The sequence below is a fragment of the Neovison vison genome, chromosome 13 (assembly GCF_020171115.1).
Source record: "Neovison vison isolate M4711 chromosome 13, ASM_NN_V1, whole genome shotgun sequence".
Classification (NCBI taxonomy): Eukaryota; Metazoa; Chordata; class Mammalia; order Carnivora; family Mustelidae; genus Neogale; species Neogale vison.
In genome coordinates this window covers 126,971,799-126,988,449 of record NC_058103.1, presented here as the reverse complement: position 1 = coordinate 126,988,449, position 16,651 = coordinate 126,971,799, and the positions used below count along the sequence as shown (strand labels likewise).

The 16,651-nt window shown below is 34.1% G+C and overlaps 1 pseudogene; it reads left to right on the top strand.

The window, feature by feature from the left end:
• Positions 1-5,011: 5,011 nt before the first annotated feature.
• On the top strand, positions 5,012-5,124 carry LOC122894912 (annotated as a pseudogene).
• Positions 5,125-16,651: the final 11,527 nt, after the last annotated feature.

The following is a 16,651-nucleotide window of genomic DNA, read 5'->3' as shown; positions in this document are numbered from 1 at the left end:
CAGGGAAAGGAGAGGAGTGGGAAAGGGCAGAGAGGGAATAATGAAGGGCAAATTGAGAATATTAGAAACCATGGAATTGTGTAGGGAGCATATGTATATAGAAACAAGAAGTCCAATGACCAAGTCATGGGCCTTCTAATAAATCAAAAGAAGAGGGAAAAAGAAGACTAGCAAGGGAGTCTATGAGAATCAAAGAGGGGAAGTTGGAACAGCCAGTTACAGTAGAGAAATGGCTGCAAGGACTTCTCCTAAGTTCCAAACTCACACCAGCCTACTCACTCTTTGCAAATTGACAGATTTATCTAAGGCCACTGGGTCACATTTTCTTCATTTATGAAAAGATAGCATTACGAATTGAGGAAGCTTCCCGTCTGTGTGATCAACTACAATGAACAAAATATAAAGTGCCAAGAAGTAGGTTTTGAGAATAGTCTGCACCTGAATGAGCTTGCAAAGCTATCTAAGCAATCTGTGCCTCAGCTTCTACCAGTGAAAGGAACGTGTCTGTTCTGGAAAGAACAGTTGTTCTTAGTGAGTTGTTCAGAAATGTGTAGATGTGATATAGTGGTGCAATTATGTCACTGTGTACTTCTTTTGCCTTATGATTACCTAAAAGAGAAAAAAAAATATATGCTGAGTGAAATAAGTCAAGCAGAGAGAGTCAATTATCATATGGTTTCACTTATTTGTGGAGCATAACCAATAGCATGGAGGACAAGGGGCGTTAGAGAGGAGTAGGGAATTTGGGTAAATTGGAAGGGGAGGTGAACCATGAGAGACTATGGACTCTGAAAAACAGTCTGAGGGGTTTGAAGTGGCGGGGGGTGGGAGGTTGAGGTACCAGGTGGTGGGTATTATAGAGGGCACGGCTTGCATGGAGCACTGGGTGTGGTGAAAAAATAATGAATACTGTTTTTCTAAAAATAAATAAATTGGAAAAAAAATTAAAAAAAAATATGTCATGATCCCAAAGTAATGTAGCACTGAAATCTCCTTTTCAGGGAGCATTTCATAGGCCAGATGCTTCAAACAACACCTGTAGAAACACTGCATTAGGTTATTTTTTTGTTGGACTCCCAACAAGTTAATGAGGTCATGATCCCATTAACAATAGTTAAATCAGAGTGAGTGTATCTTCTGGGCCGGGCAAGATAATGAGGACCTAACATATGGAGTACAAGTGCTGGTTAGGAGCAGACCTCGGACCCTGAGCAGAAGGTCAGCTGTGTGACAGTGCAGGCTTCCACTACCTCCTTACATTGGAGGTAATACCAGCAATAGAAGCCTAGGGTGAAGTGAGGAGATGTAAAGTAGTGAAAATACTTCTAGAAGTGCTTTTCTAATTTTTAAATTTTTTAATTTCAGTATAGTTAACATACAATATAATGATTCAGCACTTCTATACATTTCTTAATGCTCATCATAAATGTACTCTTAATCCCCATTATCTGTTTCACCCCTCCACCCACCTCCACTCTGATAACCATCAGTTTTTTTCTCTATAGTTGAGTTTGTTTCTCCCCGCCCCACCCCCTTTGGTAATTTGCTTTCCTTCATAAATTGTACTTATAAGTGAAACCATATGGCATTTGTTTTTCCATGACTGACTTATTTCACTCAGCATTATAGTCTCTAGATCCATGCATGTCTTCAAATGGCAAGATTTCAATTTTTATAGTTGAGTATTATTCTATTGTTTGTATCTATCTATCTATCTATCTATTTATCTACCTATCATCTATCATCTAGCTAGCTAGCTATCATCTATTACCAATGGACACTTGGGCTGCTTCCAGAGTTTGTCTATTGTAAATAATGCTGCAGTAACCATTGAGATGCATGTATACCTTTGAATTACTGTTTTTAAATTCTTTGGGTAATATCCACTAATGGAGTTACTGGATCATAGGGTAGTTCTATTTTTTAGAAATGTTTAGGAACCTCTATACTGTTTTCCACAGCAGCTATACCAGTTTGAATTCCCATCAATGGTGCACAATGGTTCCTTTTTCACCACATCCTTGCCAACACTTGTTTCTCATGTTGTTGATTTTGGCTGTTCTGGCAGGTGTGAGCTGATATCTCATTGTGGTTTTGATTTGCAGTTCCCTGATGAGGAGTAATGTTGAGCATCTTTTCATAGGTGTGTTGGTCCTTTCTATGTCTTCTTTGAAGAAATACCTGTTCATGTCTTTTGCCATTTTTTTAATTGGATTATTTGTTTTTATGGTGTGGAATTGTATGTTTTCTATATAGTTTGGATACTAACCCTTTATCAAAAAAATGTCATTTGCAAATATCTTCTCCTATTCAGTATGTTCTTTTTTTAGTTTTATTGGTTGCTTCCTTCAGCATGCAGGAGATTTTTATCTTGATGAAGTACCAGTTGTTTATTTTTGCTTACTTTCCCTAACCTCAGGAGACATATCCAGAAAAATTTTCTGCAACAGATGTCAGAGAAATTACTGCCTGTGCTCTCTTCTATGATTTTTTTTTGTGATTTCCCCAGATCTCACATTTAGATCTTTAACCCATTTTGAGTTTAGTTTTGTGATAATATTTTGTACATAGCTGTCCACTTTTCCCAACACCATTTGTTGAAGAGAGTGTCTATTTCTTACTGGATATTCTTTCCTGCTTTGTCAAAGATCAATTGGTCATATAATTGTGAGCTTATTTCTAGGCTCTCTATTATGTTTCATTGTTCTGGTGTCTATTTTTTTTTTTTTGCCATTATCCTACTGTCTTGATTACTACAGTTTTGTAATGTATTTTGTTATTTAGGGTTGTGATACCTCCAGTTTTATTCTTTTTTTTTTTTTCAAGTTTGCTTTGGTTATTCAGGGTTTTTTGTGTTTCCATACAGATTTATTTCTTATTGTGTTATGTTAGTCACCATACACTACAACATTAGTTTTGATGTAGGGTTCCAAGATTCATTGTTTACATATAACATACAGTCCTCCATGCAATACATACCCTCCTTAATACCCACCATCAGTCTCACCCATCCCCCTCCCCCCTCCCCTTTAAACCCCTCAATTTGTTGCTTAGAGTCCACAGTCTCTCATGGTTTGTCTCCACCTCTGATTCCCACCCCCTTACCTTTCCTTTCCTTCTCTTAATGTCCTCCATGTTATTCCTTGTGTCCCACAAGTAAATGAAACTGTATGATAATTGACTTTCCATGCTTGACATATTTCACTCAGCATAATCTCCTTCAGTCATCCCATCCATGTTGATGCAAAATTTGGGTATTCATCATTTTTGATGGCTGAGTAATATTCCATTGTTATATGGACCACATCTTTTGTATCCTTTCATCTGTGGAAGGGCATATTGGTTCTTTCCATAGTTTGGCTATTGTGGACATTGCTACTATGAACACTGGGATACACATATCCCTTTTTTTCACTACATCTGTATCTTTGGGGTAATGGTACTACCCAGTAGTAGAATTCCTTGGACATAGGGTAGCTCAGTTTTTTTTTGAGGAATCTCCACACTGTTTTCCAAAGTGGCTGTACCAACTTGCATTCCCACCAACAGTGTAAGAGAAAGGGTTCCCCTTTCTCCACATCCTCTCCAACACTTGCTGTTTGCTGTCTTGTTAATTTTGGCCATTCTAACTGGTGTAAGGTGGTATCTCAGTGTGGTTTTGATTTGAATATCCCTGATGGCTAATGATGATGAACATTTTTTCATCTTAGATTTTATTTTTTATAGCAGTTTTAGGCTTACACAATTGAGCAGAATGTACAGAACATCCCCCAAATACGTTTCTTCCTGTCAAAATGTTTTTCCTACCATTAACATATTTCCTTAGGGTGATATATTTGTTACCATTGATGAACCAATATTAGTACATTATTATTAATTAAGGGCCATAGTGTACTGGGTGAACTCTTTGAGTTGTACCTTTTATGAGTTATGACATATCTGTAATGCTGTGTACTCCCCATTTCAGTAACAAACAGAATAGTTCCACTTCCCTAAAAATCTTCTGTGCTCCACCTATTTATTCCTCCCTCCTCCCAACCCCTAGCAAACAGTGTTCTTTCTACAGTCTTCATAGTTTTACCCATTCCAGAATGTCATATGATTGAAATTCACACAATATATGGCCATTTTAGACAGAAATCTTTCACTTATGCAGTGTGCTTTCAATATGTAAGTTCAAATAATTTTATTCTATTATCATTTCTTTGAATTATAGTTTTTTTATTATAATATAATGGACATACAATATTGTATTAGTTTCAGGTGTACAATATAGTGATTCAACAATTCTATACAGTACTCAGCATGACAAGTATAGTCACCATCTGTCACCATATAACATTATTACAATATTATTGACTATATTCCCAATGCTGTACTTTTTTCTCATTTCTGTGAGTTATTTATTATAGTATTAAATATTTGCCTAGTTTCATTGCTTTAGTGTTTTTATCAGAAAAGTTCCATATTACTTATGTTGAGCTCTCTTGAATGTCTTCTTTTTTTTTCCCCACAAGGAATTCTACCAAACATTTATTTTCTTTTTTTATGGTCAGTTAGTTTTTGATGTAGGGTTCAATGATTCAAGTATGTCTTCTGTATGTATTCCTTTTTACTCATGCCCTTTTTATTTTTTCTCCATTTGTATTTGATAATTGTACTCTTCCCTTTTTTGTTTTCTCTTTCTTTTACAGTGTTTGCCATAATATTCATCACCATTAGCTTTTTTTTTTTCCATTTTAAATGCTTTTGGAATATTAGGTTAGAGTTTTTGTTTTTAGTTTGGTTTCCCCGAAGGAAACCATGAGAAGAGGATTCAGGTGAAACAGTTTATTTGAAAGATGGAAGAAACACATGGGGGGGGATGATGGAAGTAAGTGAGGCAAAAGAAGGAAACAGGCAACTGAGTGTATTATCAATAATATCTTTCTGGGTAACTAGAGCATAGTCGTCCTGGAGAACTTTAGACACTAAAGCAAAGATGCTCTCCAGAATGATTGGGCATTTGAACATGCTCACTTCAAAAGCAAATGTACTAAAAATTGGAATGATACAGAGAAGCTTAGTATAGCACCTGCACAAGGATGGCATGCAAGATTGTGATGTACTTGATAAAGGGTGTTTGAGTTAGGTATTTTTAAATTCCCATTATTGATTGAGGGTTGTTCCAGGAGAGCTTTCATTCCAAGGCACTTCTCAAACTCTGGAAGTAGAGAAGCAGAGCTCTGGGAGCCAGAAAATGTCCATGGCAATGACACAGAGATGCTGAAAGTGGGACAGGCAGATGCCAAACATGGTGGGGCAGGGGTATCCTCAGTGTCACATTTTTCATCACATGAAAATTTCATCACATTTTTCATCTTTACATTTAACATTTTATATTTCTCTTTGTCACCTTTTTTCTTGTAGGTTTTATTATTTGTTGGCATGCTATTCAGTTAATATAAACATGTTCCTAAGTCATTGCTTTTTTCTATTAGGAGAACCCTATGTGGAAGCAGCAATATGGCTCAAGCAGCAAACTTTATGGCTCAAGGCACACTCTTTAAAAAAAAAATAGAAGTATTTTGGGGCATCTGGGTGGCTCAGTAGATTAAAGCCTCTGCCTTCAGCTCGGGTCATGATCCCAGGGTCTTGGGATCGAGCCCCGCATTGGGCTCCCTGCTTGCAGGAAGCCTGCCTCCCCCACCCCTCTCTCTGCCTGCCTCTCTGCCTGCTTGTGATCTCTGTCTGTCAAAGAAATAAATAAAATATTTTTAAAAAGTATCTTAAAATATTAAAAATAGCCACTTCTGTGTTCTGTGGAATTAAGTCTAATTCCAGAAGGCTTCTAATCTTTGTCTTTCTGTGGGTCAGAGTTCTACATCACTTCATTTTCCTTTTATAGTACTCTTTCTACATAGTTGCCATACCTTTTTTCTCCTTACATCATTCCAATTTCTAAACAATCTTTTTCCTATGACACAGCTTAATTTAGGTTTTGTTACCATGTATTATTCTTTGGGGTAGAACTTTGTCCTTTGGAAAAGAAATGTGTGATCTTTCTGGGATCTCAAGTGATTTGGGCTGCTAAATTGCATCCCATTTAATGTTTCCCCATAAATTTCATACTTACTTGCAATGAGAAGCCTGTGACGACTTTACTAAATAACACTAGTTTATCTCAGATTTGCTCATCAGATTACTGCTTAGTTTTCAGTTTTTGTTTTTGTTTTTTTTTTCTTACCCTTACCACGGTGGGGGTGGTATTTATCATTTTTGTGTTTCTAGATTTTATTCTATACTTCAAACTTCTGTGCCATTATGGAACAATGACTGGTTCCATGTATAGCTGGTGGCTCTTTGTATTTGGTCATGCCTTCCCCTAGTCTAGGTTTCATTGGAATTCCTTTCACCTAATTTGGTTGAAACTGTTACATATTTTTCTACCCTCCTACCTTTCATTTTGTTATCTGAGTTTCTCTGTTTAGTTTTCATAAATGTATTTCATAAATGTATCAAAAGCACAGATAGACAAAAAAAGCATATGATGTTACCACACTCTTGCTGCCAGAATTTCTCAATTCTTCTTGGGTATGTTTTGGTAAGATTATTTTTTTCAAGAAATTGTAAACTAAATAAATTTTATGAGAATTTTTACAGAATTAGAGCAAAGATTTTAAAAATATCCTCTTATTATTTTTTTAAATTTTTTCAGTATCTGTAGTGATACTTCATGTTTTATTTCTAAATATTGATTTTGTGCGATATATTTTTTACTAAACATTTATGTTACTTTATTTTATTTTATTTATTTTATTTTTTACTGTATTATGTAGTCACCATACAATACATCATTAGTTTTTGGTGTAGTGTTCCATGATTCATTGTTTGCATATAATACCCTGCGCTCTAAGCAAACCATGCGCTCCTTAATACCCATCACCAGGATCAACTATCCCCCTATGCCTTTCCCTTTTAAAACTCTCCATTTGTTTCCCAGAGTCCATAGTTTCTCAAGGTTTGTCACTCACTCCAATTTCCCCCCCTTCATTTTTCCCTTCTCCTAATGTCATCCATGCTATTCCTTATGTTCCACAAATAAGTGAAACCATATAATAATTGATTTTCTCTGTTTGACTTATTTCACTTAACATAATCCCCTGCAGTATCATCCAAGTTGATACAAAAGTTGGGTATTCATCATTTCTGATGGCTGAATAATATTCCATTGTATATATGGACCACATCTTCTTTATCCATTCAACTGTTGAAGGGCATCTTGGCTCCTTCCACAGTTTGGTTATTAAGGTCATGGCTTCTATGAACATTGGTGTGCATATGGCCCTTCTTTTCACTACATCTGTATTTTGGGATAAATGCCCAGTAGTGCAATTGCTGGGTCATAGGGTAGCTCTATTCTTAATTTTTTGAGGACTCTCCACACTGTTTTCCAAAGTGGCTGCCCCAATTTACATTTACACCAACAGTGTAAGAGGGCTCCCTTTCTCAACAACTTCTCCAACATTTGTTATTTCTTGCCTTGTCAATTTTTGTCATTCTAACTGGTATAAGGTAGTATCTCAATGTGTTTGTGTTTTTTATTTTAATTTCCCTGATGGCTAATGATGATGAACACACTCCAACATTGACCACAGCAATTTTTTTCAAGACATGTCTCCAAAGGTAAGGGAAACAAAAGCAAAAATGAACTTTGGGGATTTGATGAAGATAAATAGTTTCTGCACAGCAAGGGAAACAGTCAGCAAAACAAAAAGGCAACCGACAGAATTGAAGATTTTTGCAAATGACATTACAGACAAAGGCCTGAGAACCAAGACCTATAAAGAACTTCTCAAACTCACCAACCAAAAAACAAATAATCAAGTCAAAAAATTGGCAGAAGACATGAGCAAACACTTCTCCAAAAAAACAAAAACATACAAATGGCTAATAAACACATGGGGATGTGTGATGTGTTTTTATTCTTACTGAAATCTCACCAGGGTTGTTATCATTTTTTATTTGTCTTCTCAAATAATAAGCTTTGGCTTTCCTAATAATTATCTTTATTACATGTTTGTTTTCTATTTCATTGATCTCTGCTATAATCATTATTTTCATCTACTTTTTTATTATTTTATTTTATTTTTTAAATTTAAATTTATCTTTTCAGTGTTCCAAGATTCATTGTTTATGCACCACACCCAGTGTTCCATGCAATACCTGCCCCCTTAATACTCACCACTAGGCTCACCCATTCCCCCACCATCTCCCCTCCAAAATCCTCCATTTGTTTCTCAGAGTCCACAGTATCTCATCCTTTGTCTCCCTCTCTGATTTACCCCAATTCATTTTTCCTTTCCTTCTCCTGATGTCCTCCATGTTATTCCTTAGGGAACATCAATTATCATCTACTTTTTTAAATTGGATTTTCTTTCTCTACCTTCATGGAATGTACATTGAGTTAATAATTTTTCAGTCTTTTTTATTTTCAAATGCAAATATTTGTAGTAACTTTTCTCCTAATAATTTTTAGTTGTGTCCCACAAGTTTGATATATAGATTATTTATAGTTTGCAAATTTTTCCAAATCCTTATAGTTTTCGATGAACCATGAGTTAATTTTCAAGAAAATAGTAATTTTGTATTTATCTTTTGTCATTGATTTCTAAATTAATTGTATTTTATTTAAAAACATGCTTTATATTATTTCATTCCTTTGAAATTTATTGAGATAGGCATTAAGAGAGCATTACATTTGTTAATATTTTACATAGTCTTGCAAAAAAAATCTATTCTGTATTCACTGAGTGAAATATTCAATTAATGTCCTTACATAAGGTCAATTTTGTTAATAATATTGCTCAAATTTTCTACAACTTCACTGTTATTTTGTCATTTTTTTTGGTTCATTTTTTACAAATAAATGTTTCAAAGAGTCTTTTTTAGTGAATTGGACACTTTTTCATTCTATAGTATCAATTTGATCCCAAGTAATAATATTGCCTCAAAGTTTGTTAAAGTCCTACCAATTTTGTTAGATTAAAATATAGTTGTATCACTTTCCCTTTGGGGTGCCATTTCAGATATTTTTTCCTCATTATTTTTCATCTTTTTTTTTATTATGTTCGGTTAGTCAACATATAGTATGTCATTCGTTTTTGATGCAATTCAACAATTCATTAGTTGTGTATCTTTCTATTAAGATGAATCATACCTGAAATTGCCTTTTTTGAGTAAAAATATTAAATATTGTAAAAAAATCTAATAAATCTGAGAATCACTGTGTATTATGGAGAATATTCTAGCCATTTTAATGCAATTCTGAATATTTAAATTTAAATGATATCAAATTGTCATTTTTATGTAGTCACACTAAAAATATTCTCATTACTATTATTTTGGGTTCTTTTCCCAGAGAAGGAAGTCAAGAAGAGAAAAAAAAGGACAAAGGTATCATTATTTTCAAATACTATAATATGTATATAGAAACCTGAGTAAACTGAGGCAAACAGAAATTATTTTAACAGTTTACAAAGATGTCTAGATGCTTACTTAATATATTTTCTAGTGGAAGCCTTTTAAATCATCAAGAAGAATATAAAAATACAAAGAGAATAATCTCTTTTCACATTAGACAATCAATTAGCAAAATACCTTAGAGTAAATGTAAATACTCTGTAGCATTTTAATGAAGATAATCACAAAAAATTACTGAGTGATGACCTTTATTGAACTGCCATCAAATGAGAAGCCTTAAAAAAAAGAGAGAATAGACACATCTGGATGGAAAAATGCATTGAAACTATGTCGATTTTCATAGGTCTTATTTACTATGTCTAAATAGATGAGCAACACTAAATTATAATTTTATAGTACTTTATAACATTTCTGCTTTCATCTACAAGGTATGGGACATACTCTGCAATAGGTTGTAGTGTATATTAGACAGCACATTAGTTAAAAAGGAGAGGAAGTTCTTTTAATTTTGTGGGCTTGCAAATCCTGACTGAAGCACTAACATTGGAGCTTTTGTTTATATTGTATACTTTATTATGATTTTTGGCATTTATTTTAACAAAACACAAGAAGAAAGGCGAAGGAGAAAATGCTCACAGGCATACAGGGAAAAAAAGTTCTTTTTGGAGAGTGAATTAAGCTTGCAAAATTTCACCTTCTGTTGGTATTAATTTATATTCGGAGATAGAAATATATTATTTAATATTAGTTTTAGCTCTCCTAGATTACTATTTCCAACAAGTTTCCCTACTATCTTTCTTATATGTCATCCCATAATCAATCTTTCCCCCATGTAAAATCCAGTGGGACATTTTATTTATTTTGTTTTTTTTTTTAAAGATTTATTTATTTACTTGAGGGGTTCCTGGGTGGCTCAGTGGGTTAGACCTCTACCTTTGGCTCAGATCATGACCTCAGGGCCCTGGGATCAAGCCCCACAATAGGCTCTCTGCTCAGCAGGGAGCCTGCTTCCTCCTCTCTCTCTGCCTGCCTCTCTGCTTACTTGTGATCTCTTTCTTTGTCAAATAAATAAATAAAACCTTTTTAAAAAATACATTTATTTATTTATTTGAGAGAGAGAAAGCAAGTGTGAGTGGAAGAAGGGACAAAGAGGGAGAAGAGGGATTGAGAATCTTCAGCAGACTCCCAGCAGACTCCCCACTGAGCACAGGGCTTGATGTGAGACTTGATCTCAGGACCCTAAGATCATGACCTGAGCAGAAATCAAGAGTCAGCAGCTCAAATGACTGAGCCACCTCTGTGCACCCCAGTGTGATATTTTAAAGCTAAACAACAACAACAAAAATCACACCAGTCTCTATGTGATTTCTATTATTCTCTATGACTTTCCTTTACAGTTAGAATAAAATGGAAATTATAAATTATTATAAATTATAAATTATTATAAATTATAAATGCAACCTCCAAAGAACCTACATGATCCAGACTCTCTTTCTCTCCTTCCTCAGCAGCTATCCTTCTCCATCTCAACCACCACTGTCTGTCCCATAAGTGAGATTCAGTTACAGTAAATGAGGCACAGGAACCAGGTCCTGCACCTTCCCATGAAGTAATGATGGAATCTCCTAGAGCCATCTTGTGGCCCTGAGGAGAACTGACCTGAAGATGGCTTGAACACCGCAGTTGACAGATGGAAAGATGCAAGAACTGCCAACAAGCCAACCTGGGAGGAACACTTGTTCCAGTGTCCTTGTTATGTAAAATAGTAATTCTTTATTCTATGAGCCAAAAAGGCTTACCCAAAACAGTTGAACATCAGAAAACATTCATAAAAGGAAAAAAAATGGATAAAATAAAATAGATGTAAATGTTTGAGTAATGGATCCATAGAAAAAGCAACTTTTGAGACTGGGAACTGAGAAGGTACAGTGGCAAAGAAGCCAATGGTTTGGTAGATACAGAAGAGATGCCAAATTCACAGGAAGCAAAAGTAACAAAGGCAAGAATGAGAACTGGGGCAGAAACTGGGAGATTTGTTCAAATAAGTATATGAAAAAGCTAGCCCTATCCTCTTTCCTCCCATGTACTATACCCACAGCCAGACATTTTCATAGAAGCATAAACTAGTGGACACCTGAGTGGCTCAGTTGGTTAAGTGGCTGCCTTCCGCTCAGGTCATGATGCCAAGGTCCTGGGATCGAGTCCCGCATTGGCCCCCTTGCTCAGCAGCAAGTCTGCTTGTGCTCACGTGCTCTCTCTCTCTTTCTCTCTCTGGCAAATGGATAAATAAAACCTTAAAAAAAAGAAGCATAAACTAGGAGGATCTTTTAATGAGGAAAATGAATGAACAAGCACAAATAGAAATTCATTAAATTTTTGTTGAAAGTATGAATGAGCACTTCCTAAAGCTTATCATATGTTGCACTATAATGCACAATAACTGATAGAAGCACCAGTCAAAAAAGCCAGGGAGAATATATCAGATTTGAAGAAGAATGATCACATTTATATCTATATCTATATCAATATCGATATAGATAATACTGTGTGTAACAATTCCAGAATATGGGGTGCCTGGGTGGCTCAGTCAGTTAAGCACCTGCCTTTGGCTCAGGTCATGACCTCAGAGTCCTTGGATTGAGCCCTGCATCAAGCTCCCTCCTCAGAGGGAAGTCCTCTTCTACCTCTCCCTCTGCCCCTCGCCCTACTCATGGTCTCTCTCTCTCTCTGTCTCTCTCTTCGTGCGTGCTCAAATAAAGTCTTTTTAAAAATTCCAGAATATACATTATTTTAGATATACATAGAACATTTACTAAAATTAACCATTTACAGGAGATAAGGAAAGTATTAATACATTTAGAAGAATTAAATCTACATTTTAATTTTTTTTACTTCTATGAAATTAAATTTAGATATCAGCAATCTTCTCCCATCTTCCCTCTGCTTGCAAATAGCTAGAAAGTAGTTACCCATTTGCAAACTAAGACAGTGCTTTTAAATAATGCATGAGGGAAATAAAAAATAATAATGGAAATTTTTAAAATACTATGAACCAAATGATAATATAAATAAAAGATATCACATTTATGATATGTAACTGAAGCTATGCTGATCGAGAAATAGATCACCTGAAATGCTTATATATAAAAACCAAGAAAAGTTAAAGACTAAAATAAAAGTTAAAAAGTTACATTCTAATCAAGGAATTTCTTCTTCCAGTCAAGATAGAGTTTTAAAGACTGGATTTAACCCCTTACCTGAAACAAAGAAAAATCAGACAGAAAAGTATAAAACAATAACTTTTAAGACACTGAAATTAGATAATGAAGGAGGTAATTCCTGAGAAATAGAAAATGCACAAATTGCCCCCAACTTGTCAATGTCTTAACAGAGTTAAGTATCCAGGCAGAACTGGGAAGATAATATTTTTTACTTTAAAAAAAATTTTTTTTTGTATTATTATGTTCAATTAGCCAACATAGAGTACATTAGTTTTTGATGTAGTGTTCATCACGACATTAATGATTCATCAGTTCAATGATTCATCAGTTGCATATAACACCCAGTACTCTGAGTTGAGATGGAGGCCAAAATCTGGAGAGACCAAAGCAGAGAAATTTGTAATTCAGAATCTATAGATATTAAAGGATAGTAAAAACATATTAAGAACAACTTCATGTCAATAAGCTTGACATTTTAAATTCCTTGAAAAACATACAAAGCTAGACCAGGATAAGATGGATAATATGAATAGTCCTATCTCTACAAGGAAAAAGGGTTAGTAGTTAAAAATCTCCATCAACAAACAAGCACTCCAGGTTCAGATAGCTTCACTTGTGAATTTTACCAATAACTTAAAAAAAATACAAATTCTACACAAAATCTTTCCACACTTGAGGAGCGGGGAATGTTTCTCAAATCACTCTATAAAGTCAGCTTTACCATGATATAAAGACCAGAAAAAATATTACAAAATTAGAAAACTATAAACCAATATTCCTCATTAATATAAAAGCAAATGTCCTAAACTAAATTTTAGAAGATTATATTTAGCAATATGTAAAGAGGGTAATACATCATTATCAATAAAGTTTTTCCTAGAAATGCAGGATTGTTTCATATGCTAAACAAGGGATCAACAAATCATTTCTTTTAAAAGCCAGCTAATAAGTATTTTAGTCATGATATTAAAATTGAGATTGATAAAATAAAACTCAATTTTTAAATAGTATCAAAACCTATGAAACACTTGACTAAATTTGACAAATGTGTAAAACAATATACACTGAAAACCACAAATATTGTTGATAGAAATCTTAGAGAAACTAAATAAATGGGTCAGAAGACTCTTAAAATTGATCTTAGAATGAATGCAATCACAATGAAAATCTCGTGTTCTTTATAGAAACTGACAAAGTAATACTAAATTTCCTACAGAATATAAAGCTAATAATTTTGAAAAATAAGATAGAAGATGGAAGACTAATATTTTATTTCAAGAGTCATAAAACTTTAATATTCAAGACAGTGTGGTATTTGTGAGGAGACAGAAAATTACATCGAAGTAATAGAACAGAAAGTCTGTAAATAGACACATGCATACATAGAAAAATTATATTTTTAATTTATTTTTTAAGATTATTTATTTATTTATTTGACAGAGAGAGAGATCAGAAGTAGGGAGAGAGGCAGACAGAGGGAGAGGGGGAAGCAGGCTCCCTGATGAGCAGAGAGCCCAATGTGGGGCTCCATCCCAGGACTCTGAGACCAAGACCTGAGCCGAAAGCGGAGGCTTAACCCACTGAGCCACCCAGGCGCCCCATGAAAAATGAATATTTTTTGGAAAAATCATTCTTAATGAAATCACTAGGCAACTGATTTCTGTGCATTTTGTATCCTGCCACGTTGCTGAATTGCTGTATCGGTTCATAAGAACCAAGTTATTAAACTTGGAGGTGGAGTCTAGGTTTTCCACATAAAGTATTATATATCACCTGAGAAGAGAGAGAGTTTGACTTCTTTGCCAATCTGAATGCCTTTTATTTATTTTTGTTGTTTGCTGAGACTAGGACTGTTAGCACAATGTTGAATAATAATGGTGATGGTTATGAAGGAGGGCACTTGTTGTGATGAGCACTGGGTGTTATACGCAACTAATGAATCATTGAACACTACATCAAAAAGTAATGATGTACTATATGTTGGCTAACTGAACATAAAAAAATTAGTAAAAAATAAAGTGACTGTAAAGCAATAGTTCTCAAATTTTATGCCCTAAGATTTTTTTTCTATTGCAGTTTCTACCTTTGAAATATTATTATAAACAATTTCTTGGTAAATAAACCTCATAAACAAATTAAAAAAAAAGAAAGCACAAAGGAAAATCAGTAGAGAAAGGATTATCTTTTCAAAAATACTGCAGAACAACTAGATATCAAGTGTAAAGACAAATAAACTTCTATCTTTATGCCATATATGAAAATTAACTCAATGAATCACAGATTTAAATGTGAAACCTAACTATTTAACTTCCACAGAAAACATAGGAGAAAACTTACGTATTGAACTTGGGTTAGGCAAACAAATCTTTGATATGACACTAAAAGCATGAATCACAATAGAAAAAATATTGATGAATTAGATTTTATACAAATCAAAAACTTCTCTTTGAAAGACATTGGAACATTGAGAAACTCCTCAGAATTGGAGAAAATATTTTCAAAGAATATGTTTTATTAAAAAACTTAAAATAAAAGTATATAAAGACCTTTTAAAACTCAATAATGAGAAACCAGTCAAAATAATTGGCAAAATCTTTAAACCATTACTTCACCAATGAATGTCTACTGATGGCATGTAAACACATGAAGAGATGCTCAAAATTGCAGCTTATTTAAAGAAATAAAAATTAAAATCACAATGGGATACCACTACACACCTTTTAGAATAGTTAACATTAAAAAGACTCATGTGTTAGTGAGATTGTGGAAGAAATGAAACTCTTATTTATTACTGTTAGGAATGTAAAATCATACAATCACTTTATTGCACAGTATGCCAATTTCTTATAGAACTATGTGTGTTCTTTGCTGTATGATCCACCCTTGAGAAGAAGACAAAAAAAATCACTATTTCTATTCAACACTCACCTGGAAGTTATGACTACAGCAGTAAGGTGAAGGGAAAAAATATAAGGACTATAAAAGAAGAATTAGCATGATCATGCACATAAAAAAGCCAAAGAAATAATGGAGAGAAATATTATTAAAATTAATAGATCAATTTAGCAAACTAGATAGCAGTTCAGCATAGAAAAGTAAGTTGTAATGATTTACTGAAAAAAACAAAAGTTTAAAAAAAAACCTTTAGAATATTTTGAAAACACATTAAATGCAGAGTCATAAATAAACAGTAAGAGTGAGACTTAAGACAATAAAAAATACCATCCACCCTCAAAACCCGGAAAACAAACATTATGTAACAAGTAATCTGCAAAGGCTGAGCTTCTCTGAAGCACAGTGCAAAAGGAGCTTAAAGACAAGGGTGGAGGAGTCATGAGAGGTGTGGGAGTGTGAAACACACACCTCTGGCAAGCCAACCTTGCCTCAAAACATCAGATATCTCTAGAAGAATCTGAAGCCTGTGGCAACTGAGAGGAAATATAACAACAAACCTCAGACAGAGCTGAACTCCAGACTAGTTTAAGTGAAATTCTATCATAAAGCCCTACATGAAGAAAAAGCATATCCATTTCTAGGGATGAAAACTATTTTTTTCATATTTAAGTCTTCTACAAGATATCTACCTGTCAACAACAAAAAATATGAAGGCAAGAAAAAACAGTTTCAAATGACAAGACTTCCTTCTTTTGATGGTATATATATCACATATTTTTAATTGAATTGTCCATCAGTGAATACTTAAATTGTTTCCATGTCTTGAATATTGTAAATAATGTTTCAGTAAAAATGAAGGTACAGATACCAATATAGTGATTTCATTTTCTTCAGGCAAACACCCGGAAGTGGAATTACTAGGTCATATGGTAGTTCTAGTTTTAATTTTTTGAGGAATCTTTATACTGTTTTCCATGGTGGCTGCACTGATTTCATTACCAACAGTGTGAAGGGGTTCTCTTTTCCCCACATCTTGTCCAGTATTTACTATTTCTTGTCTTTTTGGAAATAGT